We start from the raw sequence: 6,665 nt of genomic DNA, 5'->3' as shown, positions 1-6,665 counted from the left end.
TTAATTAAATAGACTTTTTAATAAATGTTTTATTCTACAACATCAGAGTGCAGCGCCACATTACATACGCACTACAATGACAATAGTTTAAAGCGATTTGAAGCATATTCTTAGCTCTTTCGGTAAAGTCACGTTGAAGGGAAACAATAAAATAATAAAATATATTGTTTTATTTATATTTTATATTATTTTATTGTTTCCCTTATATTGTTTTATATATATTTTATATTATTTTATTGTTTCCCTTCAACGTGACTTTACCGAATGAGCTAAGAATATGAATTACTGCAGTCACGAAAGCTTTAAATCGATTTGAAGCATGTTTTTTTTTTGGGGGGGGGGCAGAGCTATGTGACGTCATATTTAAGGGGGGGGGGTCTGACTTTTTGTGACGCCGTGTGACTAAGGAGAGGGGGGGTCAAAAATCGTCCAAAATCGCGTGACGTCATTTATGGACGGCCCCTTATTACGTGATACAACATTTTTTGTTTAATATACATGTTTCAACGTCACACCGAGGACTGCGTTGCAACGACTCTGCCCGCTACGATCATTCATCTCTGGATAGCTGCGAGCCTCTCGGGGCCCCCGTGCGTAAGTCAACGAATCTCCATGCGGGTACGAATCTCCAATGCGAGCGTAGGGAATGCAGCAGGCATCGTCTGGGTCCGGGATCGAAAGGGAGACCGGCCTTCTCGTCGCCAACCGCTGTGCTACAAGCACAGTGCCGGATTAAGCTCGTGCGGGGCCTGCAGCATACGATGTTGTAAAGGGGCACTAAAAAAAAAACATAAATATTAAAACACATATTTTTTTTTACTCCCGTTATTTCTCAGCACTGTTTCACTGTGTCCCATGTGTGTGTCTCTCTGTGTGTGTGCCTCTGTGCTAACTCTCTCTGCTTAGATGTCTATATGTGTCTGCGATCTGTACTCTATCACTCTCTTAAATTTAGCAATCCTTAGAGGAACGTAATCAGCCAGGTAGAGTGTTGACTGTTATGTTGGCCTGTCATCTACGCTGTATTATTTTATATTCCTCGCTGTGTCTCTGCTTCTTCTCTCTCTACTTATATGTCTGTTTTTGTGTCTCACTTAACCTAGAATTTAGCAATCTTTGAAATAACGTAATCAGCCAGACCATGCGTTAATTGTGTTTTGACCGACCCTCTGTGTTGCATTATATTGTTTCCAAATTGTGCTAAATCTTGTTCGATTTGATGTGCTTCTCCATCTCTCTTTGTCTCCCCTACATGCTAAGGCCTCAGGACAGAGACCCAATCTCTCTGTGCTCCATACGTTGTGTCTCTCTTTGTGTCTCTGTGTTAACTCCTTCTACTTAGGTGTCTGTATATATATCTGCGGTGTTTCCTCTCTTAAATTTAGCTCTTCTATGCCTGATGATGATTGCTTGCGTTGCAATAGAAACGTCGTATGCTATTATGTAATTTTATTAATTTTATTATTATTTCTTATTTCTACGTGACTTTACCGAAGAAAACAAAGAGTAATTCCTGCATTCACGAAAGCGCCAAACAATTTGTTTTACTTGCATAGTAAAGTCATTGTATTTTTTTAATTTTCCATATAGCCAGATAATACGACAAATCGCAAACCTTAAACACCCAGTCGTTCGTTAAAACTCGAAGGCAGTATAGTACTATAGTAATAGAGCGAGTGCAGAATCACTGATACCGGAATTGATAGCTTGAAAGCATTTAGCGCGGGGCCCCTTGAAAGTGCGGGGCGCGTAGCTACCACACGTGTAGCAGACGCCTGCCTTCTTCCGACGCAACGGGACGATGTGCCCCAAGCCATAGGGCTAGGGCAGCGGCGGTGGTTGACGTCGCTGAGACGCACGGGCGAGTGGTGGGAGCTGTCAATTTACGAGGCGGCGGGAATTTTTGCGCGCGTCGTGGAAGACGTGGAAATAAAAAAAAAAGGGGGCGGCCGTTCCAGAGGTCGTGCGTCGTTTCAATGCGTGCTCTCGAAATTGGTAATTGCTTGGAATTAAGTCATCCTTCACTCAGCCCCACCATAACTAAGGGGGGTGGGGGGGGGATGGTTGCTGCGATGAGCCCGGCACGAGACGGCGACTACATTTATCTTGGGGATTTCCTGCCCTCCCCGCCAGGGGAAAATTCCGCGTTTAGTTTCATTTGGCAGTTGGGTAGAACGACGGTCAAATATTATGGGCGGATGGAACTATGTGTAATAATCACTTTAAAGTATTTTTGTAATCATTAACGAAGCTCCTAACTGATTCATGCTCGATTGCCAACACAAGAGACATTTTAGTTGCGGGGTTTTTGTTGTTGTCAGCTAAGCTGTGTCAAATAATTAGGTCTCTTTTGTTTATCCGCATAACAGAATATTGTTTGGGTTTTTAATTGGCCCATCAAGACTTCTATAGATGCGTGTTTAACATTTCATTCAGTTAGCGTTACATTTAGCTCGTCAGTGGCCATGTGTCTGAAATAAAATACAAACTAATTAGCAGACATTTCGCCTCCTTCCTAATCATATAATGTCCCTCTACAAGTCCGTGTGGTTAATAGCGGTAGGATAGTGATGAGCGCATCGCACTACCATCCAAGTTCGATTCCCATCCCTGTCAACCCCTTATCAGTGCCCTACCTTATTACAGACCAAGTCAGACCTTATTGTTAACCCCGTGCCCCTTATATATCTCAACGTTCATCCTACAAAGTCCCATCACAAGGGAGAAATACAAACAAATAGACAAAAAATTATTTTTGCTAAATTTCCTTGTACAAGAATACGTGTAAACCATGTGGGTTGACAGGGAATGGATTCCCTCTCACGGCCACCACGAATAAAGATTATCTGAACTGCTCCTGGACCTCCCCTATGTCGACTTAGCCTCAAATGAGAGCCTGGTGCGGTGTGTAAACATTGCCGTGCCGGTTTTCATAGGTGCAACTCGTTAACAGCACTTGCCCCAACAGTCTGTTAAGGGCATACGGGGGATCTTTGTCTTTGTTAGGTTAATTTTTTTTTAAAATCTTAATACTGCGAATTTTTTTGTATCCTGTAGATGTCCCTCCAGATTAAACAAAAAAATATATAGTTTAACACGTAGGCTTTCGCGACCAATATAATTTATAATAGAGGGTTTGGGTTAAATCGCGTAAGTATAAATGTGTCGTAACCCTTCACCACCCGACACAGCCTTTAAGGTTTGTCACGTAAACAACGCGCCAATTAGTTTACTACTTCAGCCCACCGGTGTGTTGGAGAGTAAATCCACAACATTTACAATCTGAGCAGTCCGCCGTTTCGCCGGTAATTGCATCCAGCATCATCGGCCGATCTGCCAGAATACGTGAAGCGATCCTCTAGCCTCCGGTCTTAAATCGAGAAAGATGACGCCATCACTGAACCCGTCAGGTTACAGAGATCAGAGGTAGCTGGAAGGTCGTCCTTGTAATTCGCCCGATGATGCTGGATGCAATTACCATTATGAAAAACGTATATAAAAGTATCTATATAATTTTTTTGCACGTCCAAATCAGCCACGCGTCGTTCTGGGGATGCCCGTACCGTCGTTTCAGCAGCGACGCAAAGCAAATCTCCGCACGGATCGTATTGCGCCATGCACGTGTTCTCAGTCAGCTCGGCTCGTCTGAACCACGACACGCCGATGTTGATGACCAGCCCGATGTGTTATAATTAATGCAACACAAGAGGACACCCCCTCCACCCACTCCAGCCGCCACAACCCCCCTTGTTAAGTGCAGCGGTTCGGGCGCAAGATGCAGACTGCGAATGTAAAAAAAAAGATCGTGTCGCGTGAGCTGCAGACACGGGGTCAGCAAAAGTGTCCTTGAGAGAGAGACGCAGAGAGAGAGAGGAGGGGAGGGTGGGAGGGAGGGAGGGATGAAGGGAGGGGAGGGAGGGGATGAGGCGCGGGCCGCTTGGGATGCGGGGATGGAGAAGCGACGGAGTCGGGGAATGAAATCGTCGCTGCGTGCACCACTGGAGGGACGTCAGCGGAGTGCGCGTGCACGTTGGACTTCTTTCGCGCCGTACGTAGCCAACCGTGCTGATCGCGGAGGTGCAACACGCGCGGCGACTCGCGGCAGTGGCCACGGAGGGCTGCGTACACGAGCCTGGGGTAGCGTGGGGGGTGGTGGGGGGGGGGGGGGGGAGCGGTGGGGGAGCGGTTAGCGCACTGCGCTGAGAACGACGAACCCCGTCGATCCGAGTTTGATTCCCGCCCACGGCCAACGGATGAGTGGAAAATCCGAACCGCCCCGGGCCTCCCCCTTAGGTCGACTCAGCCTCGAATGAGTACTGAATACCCGGTGCGGTGTGTATACACATCAGCACTAGGGAGACAAAGGCGGCCGGGCGTGGCCACCTACGTTGCCCATGTGCCGTTTCCGGCCTTAGTAGGTTACTCACTCAAAGCACTTGCCCCAAAACAGTATGTTAAAGGCTATACGGGCAATCCTTACCTTTGGTATATATGTAGACGATACTGTGTACATCACCTCTCCTTGTGTGGTGCATCTCGAACTCGCTGTGTGCCCCGTGGCACGGCGCACTCGCTCACCCCACGGCTCACCCCACCGCTCACCCCACCGCTCACCCCACGCCACGCAACTCACCACCCAACCAACATCTTCATCTCAGCACCTCCCCCACCACTCCATGCGCGCAACGCGTCCGTGAAGTCACCGCCAATCCACGACTCCTCTCTCTTTCTCTCTGTCTCTCCTCCCTCTGCGCAGGCAGACAGCAGACCCCAGAAGCTGCTGCTGCTGCTACACAACGAGCGGTGTGGACTGCACAACAGTGAATACAATGACGGCTGCATTATGTGTCTGTGTGTGTCTGTTGTGTGTGTGTGCGTGTCAAGGGGGGAGCCGGCAGAGTAGCGGTGAGCGCTACGCCGCGCTACGAACCCCGGCGACCCGGGTTCGATTCACGCTCACGGCCGCCAACACCGGTGACGATTATCTGAACCGGTCCCGGTCCTCCCCTAGGTCGACTCAGCCTCAAATTGAGTACCCGGTACGGCGTGTCAACATCGCCACTGGGGGAGACAAAGGCGGCCGGGCGTGGCTGCTGGCCACCCCACCCCCTCGTGTGCCGCGCACGCCTTCATCGGTGCTACTCGCTAACAGCACTTGCTCCTACAGCCCGTCGAGGCTATGCGGGGGACCTTTGTCTCTGTCTGTGTACAGAGACTGCTGCAGTCCGCCGCCTGTCTGCGGACGCGTCTCGCTGCTCCCTGCCGTGGGGGGCGATGGGGGGTTCGACTTTGGGTGAGGTTGGGTTCGGCTGGCTTTTGTTCGTCAAGGCTCGCCTGCTGTGCAGCTGAAGCGCACTGCTCACACGGGGTGTGTGTGTGTATTTACACGTAACAGCACTCGCTGCTGTGCCGTAAGCTGTTAAGAGAGATTACAATTGTTTTCGGCGTGTGTTTGTGTGTGTTTGTGTGAATGGGGGAGCGGTGGTGTAGCGGTTAGCGCGCTGCGCAACGAACCCGAGTTCGATTCTCGCTCACGGCCACCAACACCCAGTGACGATTATCCGAGCCGGTCCTGGGCCTCCCCTAGGTCTGCTCAGCCTCAAATGAGTAACTGGAGCGGTGTGTTAACATCGCCACTTGGGAGACAAAGGCGGTCGGGCGTGGTGCTGGCCACCCCATCCCCTCGCGTGCCGTTCCGGCCTTCATAGGTGCTCGCTAACAACACTTGCCCCAACAGTCTATTAAAGGCTATCCGGGGGATATTTGTCTTTGGGAATGGGGGCTTCGATTTTTTTTTTACAACAAACCCCCATCCCCCCACGCACTTATTTCCAACCGCAGCCGATGCCGCGTGTTAATTCGCGTCTCTTTCCCCAAAGGTGTACCGACTTTAAGCAGGTGCCATTGCCCGAAACGTCGCCTACACGATATCCCCCCCCGCCTCTCCCCAACCCTCTCCCTTTTTAAGGACACACGCGCGGCGCTACACAGATGACGAACGCGTCGAGTCGCTGTGTTTGTTTGGTTGTTGTTGTTGTTTACAAGCAGTGACTCGCTGTGATGCCAACTCGGACGAGTCACCCCCGGGGTGGAGGTGACGCTGCCTGTCGCTGAGCTTCTCCCTCGCCCCTGCAGTGACGCATTCACATCGGCCCGAGTCAGAAGGCGGACAACACCAACACTCACGGACACACGCAGAGCCGCCGCTGCTGCTGCTGCTGCCAGCCTTCCTCGAGCCTCGCGAGAGAGCCGTCGTGTGCATCACCGCCTCGCGTCCCGTCCAGCAGCGGGCAACGACATAATCTTGTTTCGTTGGTGCTTCATCAATCGAGACCAGCATCACGACCAGCACAAGCACCAGCAGCAGCAACACTACCACCACCAGCACCACTAGCACCAGCAGCAGCACCACCAGCACCACCAGCACCACCACCACTAGCACCAGCATCATCAGCATCACCACCAACACCAGCATCAACCACAACCAACAGCACCACCACCAGCACCACCAGCACCACCACTAGCACCAGCACCACCAGCAGCACCACCACCAGCACCACCACCACCAGCACCACCTCAACCACAACCAACAGCACCACCAGCAGCATCAACCACAACCAACAGCACCGCCACCAGCACCGCCACCACCAGCACCACCTCAACCA

General features: G+C 50.8%; 1 long non-coding RNA gene across 1 annotated transcript; it reads right to left on the bottom strand.

Moving 5' to 3' along the window:
- On the bottom strand, positions 1-5,470 carry LOC142905618 (uncharacterized). Its single transcript, XR_012929643.1, has 2 exons — positions 4,634-5,470; positions 1-749 (listed from the first exon to the last, which is right to left on the bottom strand). It is a non-coding gene; the product is annotated as an uncharacterized LOC142905618 (long non-coding RNA).
- Between the last annotated feature and the right edge of the window lie 1,195 nt (positions 5,471-6,665).

Source organism: Petromyzon marinus, chromosome 55 (genome assembly GCF_048934315.1).
Source record: "Petromyzon marinus isolate PM22_M1 ecotype Great Lakes invasive population chromosome 55, UKy_Petmar_22M1.pri1.0, whole genome shotgun sequence".
Classification (NCBI taxonomy): Eukaryota; Metazoa; Chordata; class Hyperoartia; order Petromyzontiformes; family Petromyzontidae; genus Petromyzon; species Petromyzon marinus.
This window is presented reverse-complemented; position numbering and strand designations above follow the sequence as displayed.